The sequence below is a fragment of the Felis catus genome, chromosome C1 (genome assembly GCF_018350175.1).
Source record: "Felis catus isolate Fca126 chromosome C1, F.catus_Fca126_mat1.0, whole genome shotgun sequence".
Lineage (NCBI taxonomy): Eukaryota > Metazoa > Chordata > Mammalia > Carnivora > Felidae > Felis > Felis catus.
The window spans coordinates 139,074,373-139,094,774 of record NC_058375.1 but is presented as its reverse complement, the minus strand read 5'-3'; the positions used below and the strand labels follow the sequence as shown (position 1 = coordinate 139,094,774).

Genomic DNA, 20,402 nt, shown 5'->3' with positions numbered 1-20,402 from the left:
CACAGGTACCCTGACATTCAGTTTTTTAAAAACAAAAATGAGTAGCAAAAAATTAGTTATCTCAGAAAAGTTTATTCTATCAATATAGGTTTATTTAATTAACTCCTATTGTTGGGCATTTTAATTGTTTTCAAACATCAAACATCTTGATAATATACTTACAAGAAATTTCTAGAAATGTGATCCCTGGGTCAAAAAGTACACACATAGGTAAAGCTTTTGTTAGAGTTTCTTCTTCTGTTAGAATTTATTCCAGGATGATAATACCAAGATGTTGACTAGAATAACTATTGGATCTCTCTCTAAGCATCAGCTCCAGTAGAAGTTATAGACAGGAAAAGTCAAGAATAAGAAAACTTGAAAACTCCTCAAAAAGGCAAGGTGGTATAGAGTACCGTTTTGAACTTGAAAATGTGCTTGGGCCATGGAACCCGAGGTTCTAGACAAGAGGAGGCTTATAGGCTGTGGGAAGACAAAATAGGAAGTAAACTAATGGAGTTCTGTTTTGGATTCTTTCCTCTCATTGCCTTGAGACAAAAACTGACTGTTCCCATATCTGCAGGGGCTCAGACTACTATAGAAATGCCTTCAGGAGTAAACAGAGTACTTATAAACAGCTGAGAAAACATGAGGGGACATTGGGCAGTCATGTCCCTATTCTTTTGTACCAAATCAGAGAGTTGGTGAAAAACAATCATCAGTTTTGGTTGCTGCTTCTTTCTGGTGGGATGGGGGAATGAGGGGAAATGTTGAAGTACAGACTTCAGGTATCACTTTGTTGATTTGATAAATTATTAATTGTGATTTTATCGGTGGCTTGGGGCTTTCCTACCTACCTCCCATCCTCTGAGCTCACTGAGAATGACATGGACTGAGTGCTGGCCTCTCCCTATATGTAATGCCAGATACAATAGTCAATCCAGAGGGAAATGGTCCTACAAAACCAAATATCAAGACATTGCAAGGAGCACAACTATTTCCAAAGAAAATAAAATTGGCATAAAGATTCTAAGAAAAGCTACAATGTTAGATCTAATGGCCCAAGATTTAAAAATAGCCTAATAAACATCCCAAAAGACATAAAGGAACATATTAGCAATAGGTAACAAGAATAAGAAAACAAAGAAGCAAGCAGAACTATGAGGTACAAAAACTATAAAATCTGAAACATAGATTTCATAAAAAGTAGAATTAAAATAACAAATGAATTAATGAATTTGAAGACGGAAGTTTCAGGAAATCTTCAATGCTAAGGAAAAACAAGGAAATAGAAATATAAAAGAAAGACAAAGGGCTTGTCACTACTATCTGAATAACAGAGATGTGGAGAAAAAAATTAGAAATGATGAAGGTAACAAGACAAGAAACCATGGATTTTCAAAGTATTGAAGGAAACATAAAATCTAGAGTTGGATATATAGCTATATAGTCATTAAAATATGAGGTTATGATAATATGTTTTCAAGTATATAAGGCCTCATAAAACAGTTGTTGATTAAATACTCAAATAGAAAGAGAAGCAGGGTGCCTGGATGGCTTAGTCAGTTAGGCGTCCAACTTCAGCTTGGGTCATAGTCTCAGTGTTCCTGAGTTCCAGCCCTGCATCAGCTCTCTGCTGTCAGCACAGAGCATGCTTCAGATCCTTTGTCCACCTTTCTCACACACATTCTCTCTCTTTCTCAAAAATAAAAATAAAAATTAAAAAAAGAAAGAGAAATGAACAATGTCTTTAAAAGATGTACAAAGTAATCTCTAAGAGAAAGGATTAAAAATCATACAATGATTTCAATAGATGCAGAAAGAGAATTGGACAAAGTACAACCATTCATGACAAAAACTCTCCACAAAGCACGTTTAGAGGGAACATAGCAGCTCAACATAATAAAGGCCATGCATGAAAAACCCACAGCTAACATCAAACTCAATGGCAAAAAATGGAGAGCTTTTCCCCTAAGCTCAGGAACAAGACAAGGATGTCCACTCTTATCACTTTTATTCAATATAGTACTGGAAGTTCTAGCCACAGGAATCAGAAAACAAAAAAATAAAAGGCATCCAAATTGGTAAGGAAGAAGTAGAACTTTCACTATTTGCAGATGACATGACATTATATATAGAAAAACTACTAGAACTGATAAGTGAATTCAGTAAGGTCACAGGATACAAAATCAACATACAGAAATCCATTGTATTTCTATACACTAATAATGAAGCAGTAGAAAGAGGAATTAAGAAAACAATCTCATATATAATTACATCAAAAAATAAAAACCCAAGAATAATACTTAACCAAGGAGGTGAAAAATCTGTTCTCTGAGAACTATAAAATATTGATGAAAGAAACTGAAGATGACACAAGCAAATGGAAAGATATTCAATGATAATGGATCAGAAGGACAAAACTGTTAAATATGTATACTACCGAAAGCAACCTACAGATTTAATGCAACCCCTATCAAAATACCAACAGCATTTCTCACAGAACTAAAACAAACAATCCTAAATTTGTATGGAAGCACAAAAGACCCCAAATAGCCAAAGCAACTTTGAAAAAGAACAAAACTGGGGGCGCCTGGGTGGCTCAGTCGGTTAAGTGTCCAACTTCGGCTCATGTCATGATCTCATGGTTTGTGGGTTTGAGCCCCGCATCAGGCTCTGTGGTGACAGCTCAGAGCCTGGAGCCTGCTTCAGATTCTGTGTCTCCTTCTCTCTCTGCTTCTCCCCAGCTCATGCTCTGTCTCTTTCTCTCTCTCAAAAATAAATAAACATTAAAAAAAATTTTTTTTAAGAAAAAGAACAAAACTGGAGGAATCACAATCCTAGATTTCAAGATATACTACAAAGCTGTAGTAATCAACACAGTGTACTGGCACCAAAACAGACACATAGATCAATGGAACAGAATAGAGAGCCCAGAAATAAAAACAATTATATGGTCAATTAATCTTAGTCAAAGGAGGCAAGAATATGAAATGGGAAAAAGAGGTTCTTCAACAAATAGTGTTGGGAAACTGGACAGCTATGTGCAAAAGAATAAGACTGGACCAATTCCGTACACTATACACAAAAATAAACTCAAAATGGATTAAACACCTAAATGTGATACCTGAAACTACAAAAGTCCTACAAGAGAGGACAGGCAGTAATTTCTCTGACATTGGCCATAGCAACATTTTTCTAGATATGTCTCCTATGGCAAGGGTAACAAAAGCAAAAATACGGTATTGCAACTATATCAAAATAAAAAGCTTCTACACAGTGAAGGAAACAATCAACAAAAGAAAAAGGTAGCCTACTGAATGGAAGAAGATATTTGCATATGACATATCCAATAAAGAATTAGTATCTAAAATATATAAGGAACTGATACAACTCAACACCCAAAAAACAAATAATCCAATTGAAAAATGGGCATAACATGATCAGACATATCTCCCAAGAAGACATATAGATGGCCAACAGACACAGGAAAAGATATTCAATATCTCTAAACATCAGGGAAATGCAAACCAAAACTATAATGAGATATCACCCCACACTTGTCGTGATGGCTAAAGTTAAAAAAAACAAGAAACAACAAGTGTTGGTGAGGATATGGAAAAAAAGAAATACTTTTGCACTGTTGGTGGAAATGCAAACTGGGGTGCAGCCTCTGTGGAAAACAGTATGAAGATCCCTTAAAAAATTAAAAATAGAATTATATACCATATCATCCAGTAATTCCACTACTGGGTATTTAGCCTAAGAATATGAAAACACTAATTTGAAAAGAAATATGCACTCCTATGCTTAATGCAGCATTATTTACAATAGCTAAGATATGGAAGCAGCCCAAGTGTCTATCGATAGGTTAATGGATAAAGAAAATATGGTGAATACACACAATAGAATATTATTCAATCATAAAAAAGAATGAAGTCTGGGCATTTGCAACAACATAGATGGATCTAAAGAGTATAATGCTAACTGCAGTAAGTCAGTCAAAGACAAATACCATATGATTTCACTCATATGTGCAATTTCAAGAAACAAATAAAAAAAGAAAGAAACCAAAAAACAGATTCTTAAGTATAGAGAACAAACTGATGGCTACCAGATGGGGAGGTAGGTGGGGTGGATGGGTGAAACAGGTGAAGGGTAAACATTATTATTATTGTATTTAAGAGTACACTTATTGTGATGAGCACTGAGTAATGTACAGAATTGCTGAATTACTATATTGTACACATGAAAACAATATAACACTGTATGTTAACTGTACTGGAATTAAAATTTAAAAATTTTTAAAGGGAAAAAGAGAAAAAAGAACACTACACTTATTAAAAAGATGATGTACAAAGTAATGCTGATAGAGTACCTTGGTAAAGTTTGTTGTCTTTAAAAATAGCAGCAAAGAAAAAGAGAAAAATTGACTGCGATATTTTGTTGTTTAAAGTAGATAGTAGCAACATGATGCAGTTGGGGAAGGTGAGAGAGACAACAGGATGTCAGAATGTACAAGAATCTTTTTTAGGAAAGATATATAAATACTACACTTGTAACTAAGAAAAAATTAAAAAGATACACAAAGTGTGTGGAAAAAAACTGAAATAAGATGGTAAGAAACACTTAAATGTATCAAAAAATTATGATAACTATTATATTTTTATTGAAAGTTTGTTTTGTTGTTAGTGGGTGTATGAAATTCTTGCTTATAATCTCTACTTCTTCCTTTTGTAAGTAGAAATAACTTTAATTTTTCTTTTAATAATACAGGGTTATTATGAAGTTTCAAATTCTGGGGATAAAGCGAGTATCTTCTAGAGTTAACTACCATTTGGTACATACTATAAAGGACATTAGACCAGATGACTGCTGATTTTTTTCCCAACACATGCCTACCCTGAACTTATATACCTCACATATTTTTTTGGCAGAATATTTACCATTTATATAACCTTGACACATGTAACCAGAGTATGGCAACAACTTTAGTAGGGGATAGAAGGAACTCAATTCAGGGTATCACTAACCAAACTTTCTGTTTGTGGTAGAGTAGAAAACTAATGGACAGTAGGATTAATTTAGGTATGTGGCAATGGGAGTTTAAGTGAAGCAAGACTGGGCAGATCAGAGCCCATTGGTCAGGGTTAAAAACTGAAGCTCTAATCAGTTCAAAAGGGGGGTGACCATTATCATATGGCTCAGTTAGATGTGGAGACTGAGGCTGTCTAGGTGTATCCTACGAAAGTGAGTCTGGACTATGTCTGCAGGTGGGGAGACCGTCAGGTGTCATCAGTACCTTGGGAGAAGACTGAAGAAGGGAGGAAAAAACTTGAATAGATCAATAAGTATTTAAAGACATAAATAGCATTCATAGAAGTCTCACAAAAATCCTCAGAACCAGATAGGTTTTTTTTTAAAGATTTTATTTTTAAGTAATCTCTACACTCAACATGGGGCTCAAACTCATAAAGTTGCATGCTCTACCAATGAAGCCAGCCAGGCACTCCATGAGTTTTAACATGAGTTAAACATTATGAGTTTTAACAAACATTAAAGAAACAGTAAATTCATATCTTGTAAAGTTGTTCCAGAAAATAGAAAAAGAGTAAAAGCTGTCCATCTTATTTTATTAGGCTGGTGTCATCTTAATTGCAAAGTCGGACAAGGAAAATAAAGAGAAAACAATTACAGCACATTTCATTTAGGAATGTAGATTCTAAAATCCTAAATAAAATATTTGCTAACCAAATAAAATAACATTAAAAATAAAACACCATGATCACTAGAAACACAGGGATGGTTTCACATTAGAAATTCTATTCATATAATTCACAACGTTAATATACCAAAGGATAAATGTCATGTGATTGTTTCGAAGATGCATAAAAAGCATTTTATAGGGTTCAATATCTATTTATGCATACGAAGCTAGAAATAGAAGAACTTTCATAATTTAGTAAAGGTTGTATGTTAAAAACCTTCAGTAAGCATTATACGTCAGTGAGAAGTGAGAAACTAGATGCATCCTCTTTAAGACTGGGCATAAGATAAGGATGCCCACTGTCACTACTACTGTTTAGTTCCAGAGGAATTGATCAAAGGTATTAGAAAGAAGAAAAAAGTAAAAGTATGAGGATGGGAAGGGTAGAGAGAAAACTATCACTTTTGGAACTGATATATGATCATTTTTCTAGACAACAGAACAATCTATTAAGAATAAGAGAGTTCAGCAACGTTGTTAGAACTTGTATCAATTTTCAAAAAATCAGTAGCATTTCTGTACACAAATGATATACATCCAGAAAATATTTTAATCAAGTTTTAAAATATTGATGTTTACTCAAAGAATATCAAGCACAAGATTAAAAAGTTGAAAAAAATGGGATGCAGATATTTTTTAATATTTAAAACTAATAGGAAATGAATACCTAGAATACCTATGACAAACTCTTAAAGAACATTAGTCAAAAGAACCCACATGAAAAATAAAGAGTGCGAACAAACAATTTCAGAAAAGGGAAGCCAAAAGGCCAATAAAAATATGAAGCAGTACTCAAACTCATTATTGATAAGAGGAATTAAAATTAAAATAATAAGCTATAAAATTATGCACATAATATTAGCACAAAATATTAGCAAGCTAGATAATGTCAAGGTTGGCAGGACTGACTGAGGTTACTGCTGGTGAAGGTGTGGACCAAAGTATTTTATTTGGTAGAGCAACTAGCAGAACTTGGTCAAGTTAAGTATAAACATGTATCCTATTACCCAGCAATTGTGCTCGCATATATATCCCAAAGAAATCCTTGCAAAGTCCACGATAAAGCATGTGTGATAATGTTCATTATAGCAGTGTTTGTTGTGACAAAAGTCTGGATGGCAATCACTGGGAAATACAAGTAGTTAAAACATGGTAGCTACAAACGATGGAATACTATGCAGCAGTTAGAAGCGATGTAAACATGACAATATAAGTAAATGATAAACACTTAAGGTTAATTAAAATAAAACAGTAGGAAGAAAATGAACTACATAGCACAATACCATCTACGCATAATAAAATTTCATACACATAAAATGGGGCAGGGGGCAGGGTAGAGATATAATTAACCCAAGCCCAACCGTGAGATAACTGCTGAAGCTGAGAGATGGGCCCATGAAGATTCATAACATATTCTCTCTTTTTTTTAATTTATTTTAAATTTTCTATTTAAAATATTTAAAAATACATGTATATAAAAGCAATGCCTTATGAAAATACACATAAACAAAAGAGAATGGTGCAGTAGTTATTATAATGACTGTCAGAATGGTTTCCTATGGGTCAAGGTCAGAAGCATGGGACTAGAAATGAAAATAAAAGAATATGTATAAACAAATAAAATAAGTGCTTTGCATGGACCAATGATGACAGCGTGCAATGAACTGAGGAGCATGTTTAGCTCTATTCTTATGCAAAAGTTCCTTTAAAAAAAAAAAAAGACTCCTTATTATTTTTTTCTTTAATTGAGAGGATCTGGTTTAAGACTGTGGAGATGGAGGAACTATAAAAATAATTGTCTAATTATTATAATTCAGAAAACAATTGAATAGCTGTTCCAAGGAACCAACTCACCATATGTTAACTATAGAAATGAATTAGAAGTAAGTAATGTCATTTATATTTTCAAGATAAGTCATTTCTGATAATAATATTCATCACAAAAAACTAGCAAAATCAATAAGCTGCTACCCACAAATTAAGGGGAAAAAATAGACTCTAAAGTAGTTGCACTCTAAAAGAATAAAGAAAAACAGAACAAAGGGAAAAAATTTCCACAGCAGAGGCTGTAAACTGTTTTATTTCGTTCACACATTTGGCAAAGGAGATTTTTTTCACAGGCAAAATTTTGTGCTGATATTTAAAAATTAGGACTTTTCAAAATCCATATTTATTTCTTCTGAAGATACAATAAAATTAGATTTTACAGTCTCTTATTTCCACTTAGAGAGGATTCTAGAGCTGAAAAAAATGTCCCATTTACTGGTCACATAGTCTCTAAGGTTACATGGTAACTGCCTGGCATGAAACATTATTTAAAATACTTTTTTCTTTTTTAACATTTTGTGCGCCTCATATCTCACTGAAAACTGTACCAAAATATATTCGGAAATATACTTAATAATGTGAACATGTAAGCAGTCACGGGAGGCATGGACAGAACATGCTAAAAAGGATATGGTAGGTAAAGAAAAATCTTTGGGGACTCAAGAAATAGTGAAAAGAGATTTGGTATTCAGAGGTAACACTCTGAGTATTTGAAAGTATGACAGAGTTTTTTGGAGTGGTTAAAGAACATGTTCCTAATGTAGTCAAAGAACTGATTAATGAATATGGTATTCAGAAGAAAGTGCAGTGAATAGTAGTTTTTGTTTAATCTTCCAAATTAAACACTACTGAGTTGAGCCCACAGATTTAATGGAAGCTACTTCATTTCTTCTCCATTCTTCTTAATTGGTTTGCACACTTCCATAATAATATATCAATTTTATCCACTTCCTATTATAAATGACATATGACACTTCCTGTCATGATAGTGTTAGGGCATAACACCTTGTGTCTGAATATGAATGAATATGGTTTTGAAGTCGCTTAGATAGGGCTAGTGATAAAACAAGTTTAGCAAGTCAAAGTACAGTCTGAAACCCTAACCATTTAAATGAGATGATTTATGAGGTTGTATCTATTACTTACCTTGAGTATCTATATTTTAAAGATCTTGTCTGTAAACCATATAACCTTCAATATCTACTTCCCATATGCAGAAACTGGCATCCTCAATAAGCATCTAAAAAAGAAACAAAAGAAAATATCATGAATTTGTGGTTATAAATATTGTTTATTTTAAACATATAAGCGGATGTAAAAATTATTCTTTATGATTTTATTAAGTTTGGACAAGGGGAGGCATATCTCATAGGACATATTTTATATAAATAAACACCAGTAATAATGAGATTTTTCCATTTAGAAGAATCAGAAAGTTTTGTGGAACATATATTTTGATTCATGCCAGAAAATTTAGTGCTTTCCATTGTCCTAATTTTATCTGGCTACCAAGTTTCTATGAGCATTTTTAAGAAATATAATTTTAAATACATTGATTCTGAGGTTCTACATGAACATAGCCCTACCCCAGGAAATATTTTCCTTGCTCAAATGGATCACAAAAATATATTCTTGATTATATCTGAGTTGCTTATAAATGCCAAAATCAAAGAGATCAACAAGTTAAATATCATCCTCATAAAAAAGGTCAATATTACTTAAACTGCCCAATCAGTACTTTATAAACACCAACCTAAGGAAGCTTTCAGAGATCTTTTAAGAGAAATTGCCACTAATTGAGAATTAGGATTATCTAAACAAAATGTTCTTTCCTAGAAGAATATGATTTTGGAATGAAACTGGACCACTTTCTTACATGGTACACAAAAATAAATTCAGAATGGATGAAAGACCTGAATTTGAGACAGGAAACCATCAAATCCTAGAGAACATAGGCAGAACCTCTTTGACTTTAGCCATAGCAACTTCTTACCAGAAATGTCTTCAGAGGCAAGGGACACAAAAGCAAAAATGAACTATTGGGACTTCATCAAGATAAAAAACTTCTCAGGGAGCCTGGTGGCTCAGGGGCTGAGCATCTGACTCTTGATTTTGGTTCAGGTCATGATCTCACAATTCGTGAGATCAAGCCCCACACTGAGCTGCCAGCATAGAGCCTGCTTGGGATTCTCTCTCTCTGGCCCTTTCCCATCCTCTCTCTCTTTCTCTTTCTCAAAAATAAATAAAGAAACATTTTTTAAGGAGATAAAAAGCTTCTGCACAGTGAAGGAAACAATCAGTAAAACTAAAAGGCAGCTTACAGAATGGAAGATATTTCCAAATGACATATCTGATAAAGGGTTAGTATCCAAAATGTATAAAGAACTTATTAAACTAAACACTCAAAACAAATAATCCAGCGAAGAAATGGGCAGAGGACATGAATCAATACTTTTGAAGACATCCATATGGCTAACAGACAAATGAACAGATGATCAACATCACTCATCCCCAAGGAAATACAAATCAAAACCACAATGAGATACCACCTCACACTAGTCAGAATGGCTAAAATTAACATCACAAGAAACAGATGTTGGTGAGGATATGGAGAAAGGGGAACCTTCTTGCACTGTTGGTGGGAATGCAAACTGGAGCAGCCAGTCTGAAACACAGTATGGAGTTTCCTCAAAAAGTTAAAAATAGAACTACCTACAATCCAGCAAATGCACTACTAGATATTTATCCAAAAGATACAAAAATATAGATTCATTGGGGTACATTTACCCCGATGTTTATAGCAGCATTATAAACAATAGCCAAGATATGGAAAGAACCAAATGCCTATCGACTGAAGAATGGATAAAGAAGATGTGGTATATGGGGCATCTGAGTGGTCAGTTGATTATCCAACTTTGGCTCAGTTCATGATCTCAAGGTTCACGGGTTCAAACCCTGCATTGGGCTTGCTGCTGTCAGCCCGTCAACACAAAGCCTGCCTTGGATCCTCTGTACCCCTTTCTCTCTACACCTCCCTGGCTCATGCTCTCTCTCAAAAAATAAATGCAACATAGGAAAAGAGATGCGTTACATATGTATGTAATGGAATATTACTCAGCCATCAAAAGGAATGAAATCCTGCCATTTGCAATGAAGAGTCTGAGCTACAGTGTACTATGCTAAGCGAAATAAGTCAGGCAGAGAAAGACAAATACCATATGATTTCACTCATGTGGAATTTAAGAAATAAAACAGATGAACATGTAAGAAGAGGGGAGAAAGAGAGAGGGAAACAAACTATAAGAGACTTTATGATAGAGAACAAAATGAGGGTTGATGGAAGGATGTGGCAGGGAGATGGGCTAAATGGATGATGGGTATTAAGGAGGGAACTTGTTGTGTTGGGCACTGGGTGTTATATGTTAGTGATGAAAATAAATTCTACTTCTGAAAACAATATTACACTATATGTTAAATAACTAGAATTTAAATAAAAATTTGAAAAGAAAAAAATAAGTCTTGAGAATGTAATGTACAGCACAGAGAATGTAGTCAATAATATTGTATTACCTTTGTATGGTAACAGATAGTAGCTAGACGTATTGTAGTGATTGCAATGTATACAAATGTGGAATCTCTATGTTGTACACATGAAACTAATGAAATATGTCAATTATACTTAAATAAAAAATGGCCACACATAAACACACACAGAAGAATTTTATTCTCTCTTTGATTTTTTTAAAAAACAAGCCTAAGACAAGCAGTTAGGGAAACAAGGATTTGAAGGATATAATGCCATACGAATATGTGATTTTGAGTATTATGGATTCCCAAGCCAAACAGCGATAGTTTTTGGATTCAATTACATGATCCTTTTGCTCATTGCTGTAGATCTCTCATTAGAGTAGTTTCTTAGTTACAGCTGCACATTAAAAATACTTGGGGGGTGGGTGCTTGGGTGGCTTAGTCGGTTGAAATCTGACTTTGGCTCGGGTCATGGTCTCAGGTCATGATTTCAGGGCTCGTGAGTTTGAGCCCCATGTTGGGCTCTGTGCTGACAGTTCAGAGCCTGGAGTCTTCTTCAGATTCTGTATCTCCCTCTCTACCTGCCCCTCCCCCACTTGTGCTCTGTCTCTCTCTCTCTCAAAAATAAACATTAAAAAATATTCGGGACACTTTTAACTATACTGAGATTTGGTATATTTCTTAGATATTCTTATTTAACTGGTATGGTGTGGTGCTGGGGCCTAGGGTTTTTTGTTTGTTTGTTTGTTTGTTTGTTTTTAAGTATTAAGAAGGAGAGACACCTGGGTGGCTCAGTCGGTTGAGCAATGGACTCTTGGTTTTGGCTCAGGTCATAATCTCATGGTTTGTGGGTTCGAGCCCTGTTCTGGGCTCTGTATTCTCTCTCTCTTTCCCTGCTCTCTCTCTCTCTCTTTCTCAAAATTAAAAAAAAAAAAAATTAAAAAGCATTAAGGAAGGGTATCAGTCCTTCCGTGAGTGGGAGGGGGCAAAAGAGAGAGTGAGACACTGAATCAGGGTCCAGGCTCTGAGCTATCAGCACAGAGCCCAACATGGGGCTCAAACTCATGAACTGTGAGATCAGGAGCCGAAGTCTGATGCTTAACCGACTGAACCGCCCAGGCACCCTCTAAGATTATATTTCTAATCTTAAAAGATAATCCTGAGGCATCCTGGATAAGAAATAACTTTAAAATATAAATAGGACTTTAGCAATAAATCGATGTAGATAAGCTAAAATAATGTTTATGGGTAATGTATTTTGTAAGCTGTGCTATCCTCCTAACCTAAGTAAACTGTGTAGGTAATCAACAAAATACTATGGCAAAAAAGAGAAAACTAAATTATATTCTATAATGACAATTTAACCCCAAACTACATAAATAATTACAAACATGCCCACAATGTCTCAGAATTAAAAATGTTTTGGCCTTAACTTAGCAGTGGGGAATAAGCTCTTCTACTATCATTTGCTCTAAGTGCAAAGCAACAAATTCTCAAGAAAAAGTCTTGAGTCATTTCCTTCAACACACACACTAACATAGCTTACTAAAAATAAGATGAAATAGGCTGTTAACATTTTAGTCTTGAAAATTCTTTTAAAACAAGTCCAGAAATACTTTGTAATAAAAATAATATATTCATATGCACATACTCTGTAGATTCTTTCTGAAAAAGAAAAGTCTAATAAACAGAGGTGAATATCCAAGTCTGTGCTATACATAATAAGGATGATGATCTCAGTAACTGCTAAACCTTTAAAGAAAATTATAATTATTTTCACTTATCTACCTAGTATGGAGGTGCTCCTAATAAAGTATTCTTTCTACATGCATGTGCTGCTAACTACTTCAGGTTTTCCTATTAAGTTCACATCAATCTTCAGTTTATGACTAAAGTAGATTCTTTTCCCAGAACTAGTTCTGCTTAATAGCTAGTAAACAGTCATGGACTTCCTAAATGTCTTCACAAACACAGAGCCACCTCTCAAATCTGCAGGATCCGATGCAAGTTTGCCTCTGGTTTATAGCTATGCAATGAAATTCCAATGTCTTTTGGCAAGACTCATGATCTTTTACTATTTGACCCCAGATGCCTTTTGCTGTTTATCTCTCATCTCTTCATCAACCAAAACTTGGCTCAAATACTGCTTCCTCCTTGAAGGAAATTTCCATCAACCAGACACTAAAAGCTTTCTTTCTTTTTCTGACTTCCAACACTAATTATTGCCAAGTTACTTAGGTAATTAATCAGGTACTCACTTATGGTCCTTTATCTCTATCTTTTATTTTTAAGATTTGGCATGTTTGCTTTATTCCCTCAACTAAATTATAATTTCCCAGCAAGCCCTAGCTTGAAAGCATTTAATAAATATGCGATGATTTTATTTATTGGTCTTCCCATTAACTGAGCATAGCATTTTACAGTGATTGAGTGAAGCACCCAGCTTTTCTCTTTAGTATACTTTACAACCATGAATGATTTAAACATTGTAATTTCCCTAAGCTGCAAGAACCTGCCCATCTCTTTTGAGGTTACTGCACCTTACTCTCTTAATGTCTCACGATGTAGGTAATTATAGCAACTGAGAGTAATGGCATAATAATTGCTGTTAATAATAACAACTGAATCAACAAAAATGAACATTATTTTTTTTAATATTTGAAGGGATACATACATCCTGATGCTTATAGCAGAGCTATCAACAATAGCCAAATTATTATGGAAAGAGTCCAAATGTCCACTGACTGATGAATGGATAAAGACGATGTGGTGTGCATGTATGTAAATATATGTATCTATATGTATATATGTATATATACACATATACATATACATATACATATACATACACACAATGGAATATTACACATCAAAATGAATGAAATCTTGCCATTTGCAATGATGTGGAAGGAGCTAGAAGGTATTATTCTAAGTGACACAAGTCAGTCAGAGAAAGACAAAATATCATATGATTTCACTCATATGTGGAATTTAAGAAACAAAACAGATGAACATAGAGGAAGGGGGGAAAAAGAGAGGGAGGCAAACCATAAGAGACTCCTAAATATAGAGAACAAACTGAGGGTTGATGGATGGGAGGTGGGCATAGGATGGGCTAAATGGGTGATGAGTATTGAGGAGGGCACTTGTTGGGATGATCACTGGGTGCTGTAAGTGATGAATCACAAAATTCTATCCTGAAAGCAGTATAACACTGTGTGTTAACTAGAATTTAAATAAAAACTTAAAAAAAGAACATTTAAAAAGTAAATTAAATTCTATTTAAATACATGTAACACAGAAGTCCTAGGGAACATGGTTTAGTGTTTCCTTAGAAAAACTACATACTTCAATAAGAACCAATAACTCTATAAATAGCACAATACTCTATATATCACAAAAGAATTCAATGTATACAGATTACTCCTTAAAGACCAAAAATACAAACTTATAGATAATAAACAATAAATGTATCCAAGATTTTTAAAGTTGCTAACACTTCTTCCTTGCTTTGAAATACAGTAATGAGAGCTAACATTTATTGATTTCTAAATTCTAACCATCATTAATTAATTTAATCTTTACAACAATCCTAAGAAGTACTATTATCATCTATATTGTACGGATAGGGAAATTGAGGAACAGAGAAATTAACTTGTTGAAGCTTTCACAGTTAATAACTGTCAGAGCTAGATTTCAAACTCATGCAGTCTACAATTATCCACAGTATTTCTTAAAGGCACTATCCATTAAACTAAAATCTCCAGTAGTTCCGGAAGCCTTACTTAATGTATCTGTATATAAATTTCTGCCTTATACCCTCCACCCTTTTCCAAGGTTTTTGAGATTTCCCACTCAAAGGAGAATGCCACAGGGGTCCACTTCAACTCTTCTTCTCACAAAAAGATGATTTCAAAGTCTTCATTTAGTGTTACATACTTTCTATTTCTGTACAATTTACAGAATAAAATCTGTAAAATTTACATAATAAAGCATAATAAATACTAAAGGTTTATGTTAAAAACCCTGTCTTGATTTGAATGTGATGCTCTATGAGTCTAAAGACATTAAGATCCATTAAGTATGGTTCAATAATGGGATATCATATTCATGGATTTAACTCCTTAGAAATTTTTTAATGAAAAACTATACCTTCTTAAAATATTACTGCACTCCCAAATTTGAAATATGGCAGTTTTTACAGGAAGAAAACATGCTTTCCACTTCCCTGAGCTATGGAACTATATCAAAACCTAAACTTTTATAGGTGGTTACTCTCATAGTATTAGCAGTATACAATACTGTGGACCTCAAGATCCCATTTATTCTAACAGGTGACTTAAAAATAATTCTAATTTAGGGGTACCTGGTGGCTAAATCAGTTAAGCGTCCAACTCTTGATTTCAGCTCAGGTCATGATCTCACGGTTCATGAGTTCGAGCCCTACATCAAGCTCTGCACAGGCAGTGCAAAACCTTATTGGGATTCTCTCCTTCTCTCTCTCTGCCTGTCCCCCATGTGCGCGCTCTCGCTCTCTCTCTCTCTCTCTCTCTCTCTCTCTCTCTCTCCTTTCTAAAAATAAATAAATAAACTTAAAAAATTCTAGTTCACAAATTTCATATGTGGCTGAATAGAAACAGATCATAGCAAAAAATTATGGAATAAAATAAAACTTCACAAAGTATTTTGTTTCAATAAAAAACAAACATTAAAGTAATTAAAAATATTTTTAAGCCATGTCTGCTTTTTTTTGTTTCCATATTTCTTCAGTATAACAAGAGTTCTAATCATCCAATCAATGGAAGATTTGTTTTCTCAACTGTTTGTCATAGAGCATAATCTTAGCCTGAGCATATTTAAGCATTGCTTAGTACCAGTTAAGTCCATTATTAGGTTTATTCCCGATCACGTATTTAGTGGACTTTGCATAACTTTGATTTATGGTTTTAACACAACCATTCTATTTTTAAGTCAACAACATAAAAGACTCTTATTGGATACACCCCAGTCAGTGTCAAAACAAATAACCATAGGTAATTTGAAATCCTGTCCATTAAATTAGGCCTTGCCTTTAGCCCTCTTGCAACTTGCCCAGATGACCTGGCTTCAGTTAAGAAACTATATTTAGAGTCCAACATAACTGAAGTTCTTTCTATAAAAGTTGATAATAACCAGGCTATCCAAGGTATAAGAGTAAGTAGCATTTCTTTTTCATTAGAGAAAGAAAAGAAACAATCTTTGTTTCTTCCTTTTTTTTTTTTTTTTTTTTTTTTTTTTTTGCCCCACCAACATTCTCTAAAATTGTCCATCTGACCTAGACAAGGTATCTCTTCCACTGGAATAAATTATCAATTTGGTTCTGACAGACCACCTTAATAACATCTATTATTTGGGAAATACCAATTAGTGATATTTGGGTACACTAACATGCCAAACACTTTAAGAGCTGACCTTTTTGGATAGAAAGAATTAAGTACAACATTTTGGCAAATATAGTACCAAGAACATGCATATAAATATTCTGGCAATAACAAATTCATTATGCTGGTTATCCTATTGGGTTGGTTGATAGACAATTAATGAGCTAATAGGGCTGGGACATAGAAAATGGGTTAGCAACCCATTTATTACTCTAATTCTGTGTAGCTTCTCCCAACCTCAAAAATAAGGTACTTGAAAACAACTAAGGATCTCTCATCTTAAGGTTGAGAAAATAAGTATGTTCTAGAGAAACACAAATGGGGTTTGGTGATTAAAATAATGTAAATATGAAGGTCTATGTTAATAGGTTTATATTCAATAAAACAAAAACATTTTAAAAAATCATTCCACTTATTCTTTCATGCACCAGAACTTTTCAAGGATTTCCTCTATGGCAGTGTTACAGAAATATATTACAAAGCTATTCCATATACATTTATTATATTTTATAAAGCTGTTTTACTTTTAGAAATAATAAATACACTAATGACCTTGCTCTCTGCCTTGCTCTAAATGCTGGTAATGTTAAAAGTTTATGACTAGGATGATACTGATGTTATATATCTTCTCAGGTTCTGCTTTTTGCCTCTCTGACTCCTGACTCAGTAGTCTCTATGAGACATTTCTAGCAATATATCCCTGTTATTTTTTTCAGTGTCTTTAGAAATCACTACCACTGACATCACTTCCATTTTCTTTTTAAAAACCTCATGTTGCTCTTTTTCTCATTATAATCATTAACAGCAGTTGCCCACCTTTCCAGAATGCTGGAAATAAAATATTTTTAATGCTAAAAAGTTCTACAGAGGAAACAAAAAAGAAGAGAGAAAAAAGCAACAGTGATAACTCCTGTTGATTTCTTTGTTCAGGATTATGCTAAAAGTGTACGGGCATACACCTCTGAGATATTGTGGGTTTGGTTCCAGATCACCACAATAAAACAAATATTACAATAAAGTGAGTCAAATGAACTTTTTGCTTCCCCACTGCATGTAAATGTTATGCTTACACTATACTGTAGTCTATTCAGCGTGCAATAGCATGATGTCTAAACAATGTATATACCTTAATTAAAAAATACTTTATTGCTAAAAAAGGCTATCGTTTGAGCTTTCAGAAAGTCAGAATCACTAATCACCATAACAAATTAATAATAATGAAAAACTTTGAAATACTGTAAGAATAACCAAAATGTGATACAAAGACACAAAGTGACTACTGTTAGAAAAATGGCGCCAAAAGACTTGCCCAAAGGAGGGTGGCCACCAACCTTCAAAGTGTAAAAAAACGTAGTATCTGCGAAGCACAATAAAACGAGGTAAGGTGGTAGATGGAATTACGGACAAGAGATGGGGATATCAAAGGGGGAATTTCAACATCAGAGGGTATGCTTAAATTCCTTCTGAAACATGGTAACCTTGATTCCAACTCCATGATTCTATGAATCTATGATTAAAAATCACAAGAAATTTTATGAGCAAACAAGAGAATGCTTTGAAAAAAAAAAAAAAAAAAGGGCATTCCTAAGTCAAATACCAAAGTTGCACTGCCCCCTTTTGGAGACAGACAACAGAAATTCATAAATATTAACAGGATATTGTTAATATTTTTAAATTCTAAAGCAGTATTATAGATACAGGCATTACTTGTATCAGTCAGAAATTTGTTCCCCTAACATATTTAACTAAATATGTTATTTGTTGTTAAAACAAACAATACAATATAAATTGATGGCGGGCCAATATGAAGAATAAAACAAAACCTTGGAAGTGCCACCACGATCAAAAAGAATGTAATCCTGCCATTTGCAACAATGTGGATGGAACTAGAATGTATCATGCTAAATGAAATAAGTCAGTCAGAGAAAGACAAATATCATATGATTTCACTCATATGTGGAATTTAATATACAAAACAGATGAACATATGGGAAGCAAAAATAAGATAAAAACAGAGAGGGAGAAAAACCATCAGAGACTCTTAAATAGAGAGAACAAACTGAGGGTTGCTGGTGGGGTGTTGGGTGGGGGAATGGGCTAAATGGACTATAGGCATTAAGGAGGGCACTTGTTAGGATGAACACTGGGTGTTATATGTAAGTGATGAATCACTAAATTCTATTCCTGGAATCATTATTAAATTATATGTTAACTAACTTGGATTTAAACTAAAATAAATTAATTAAAAAATAAATAAAATTCATAGCACCAAATAAAAAACTGCAAAAGAACTAGAATTGAGCCACCCCCAAAAATGATGTTTCTCTTGATGATGAAACAGAAAATGGGTCTGTAACTCTGTGTGTGAGAGACAGAAAGAGAGAGGCTCTTACTTTCATTCACAAAAATTAAGAGTTCTTAAAGAAGCTTCACTTTCAAGTTTTTAATGGTGCTATGATATAACATTTGGGGGCATTTGATACATAAAACACTATAATCCTAAAGAAAAACACTATCATAAAGATAGATTTCATGAAGCTGTCATAATCTACTTCAATACCTAAAAAGAAATCCAGATCTAAATATAAACCATAATGCTTTATTTACATGGTGGTAACAAAGATAATAACAAGCCTCAAGTGATTCCACTGTACTGAATGAGATAAACTACTAGAGTGTTGTAGGAGATTAGAAAATACTGAATCAGTACTCAGAAACTCTTTTTAGAAGATGTTCTCTGGGGTGCTTGGGTAGCTCAGTCAGTTAAGCATCTGTGCCCAGCTCTGTGCTGACAGTGTGGATCCTGCTTGGGACTCTCTTTCTCTGCCCCACCCCCACTCACACTTTTTCTCTCTCTCAAAATAAACAAATAAACTTAAAAAAAATGTTTCTTTCAAAAAAAGATGAGCACTGGGTGTATACAACACTGGGTGTTGTATGTAGCCAATTTGACAATAAATTATATTTAAAGAAGGATGAACTCTGTATAAAAACAAAAGAAAATCAGGTAAGTTAAAAACTAATAAAATATGATAGACTTATTAATTAGTACTTGTTAATTAAGACTAATTTAAAAGAAAACTAAAGGAAAGATATATTTAAATTAACATGTAAATAATTTTAATATAGTTTTAAAGTATGTGCATACAGACTAAAAACTGTCTTCATAAGATTTTTAAAATAAGCAGCTTCAAAATGCAGCTATAGATTATTAAAATCAGCATATGGGGTGCCTGCATGGCTCAGTCAGTTAAGCGACTGACTTCAGCTCAGGTCACGATCTCACGGTTTGTGAGTTCAAGCCCTGTGTCAGGCTCTGTGCTGACAGCTCACAGCCTGGAGCCTGCTTAAGATTTTGTGTTTCCCCCTCTCTCTGCCCATCCTCTGCTCGTGCTGTCTGTCTGTCTGTCTGTCTGTCTGTCTCTCTCTCTCTCTCTCTCAAAGATAAATAACATTAAAAAAATATTTTTTTTAAAAAAATCAGCATATAAACTGCTTACAGAAAACATCAAATTTATGCTGTAAGACATTTTAAATGTTCTATTATATGGAAATACCCTCTTTCCAGTATTTATGGCATAATTTTTTTATGTAATGCATATTTCAGCTAAAGTGATTTTTCAAGTTATTAATGAAACAAAATAAAACAACCCTCCAAAATGAAGGGTCTTCATTAATGGAAACAAATCCTTCAGTATTATTCTAAGGGAAGAGACTTTACCCAGGATAATGAACAAAAAAGCCATAAGTAGTTGCATCTTGGGAAAATCAAATTCTACCATGATTTCCAATAAAAACAAAAAGATATCAGGGAGAGATGTTAGAACCCCGTGCAAGGAGATGAAATCCTCACATGTCAACGCATTAAAATAAAAAAAATG

General features: G+C 33.8%; 1 protein-coding gene across 4 annotated transcripts in view; it reads right to left on the bottom strand.

Annotated features, from left to right (window-relative positions):
* Nucleotides 1-20,402, bottom strand: part of MBD5 (methyl-CpG binding domain protein 5) — a 451,089-nt gene that overhangs the window by 266,820 nt on the left and 163,867 nt on the right. For all 4 annotated transcript variants that reach the window (XM_045033740.1, XM_045033739.1, XM_045033741.1 and 1 more), the window contains exon 2: nucleotides 8,720-8,813. The gene's annotated coding sequence lies outside the window, so the exon portion shown is untranslated. The remainder of the gene's footprint in view (nucleotides 1-8,719; nucleotides 8,814-20,402) is intronic.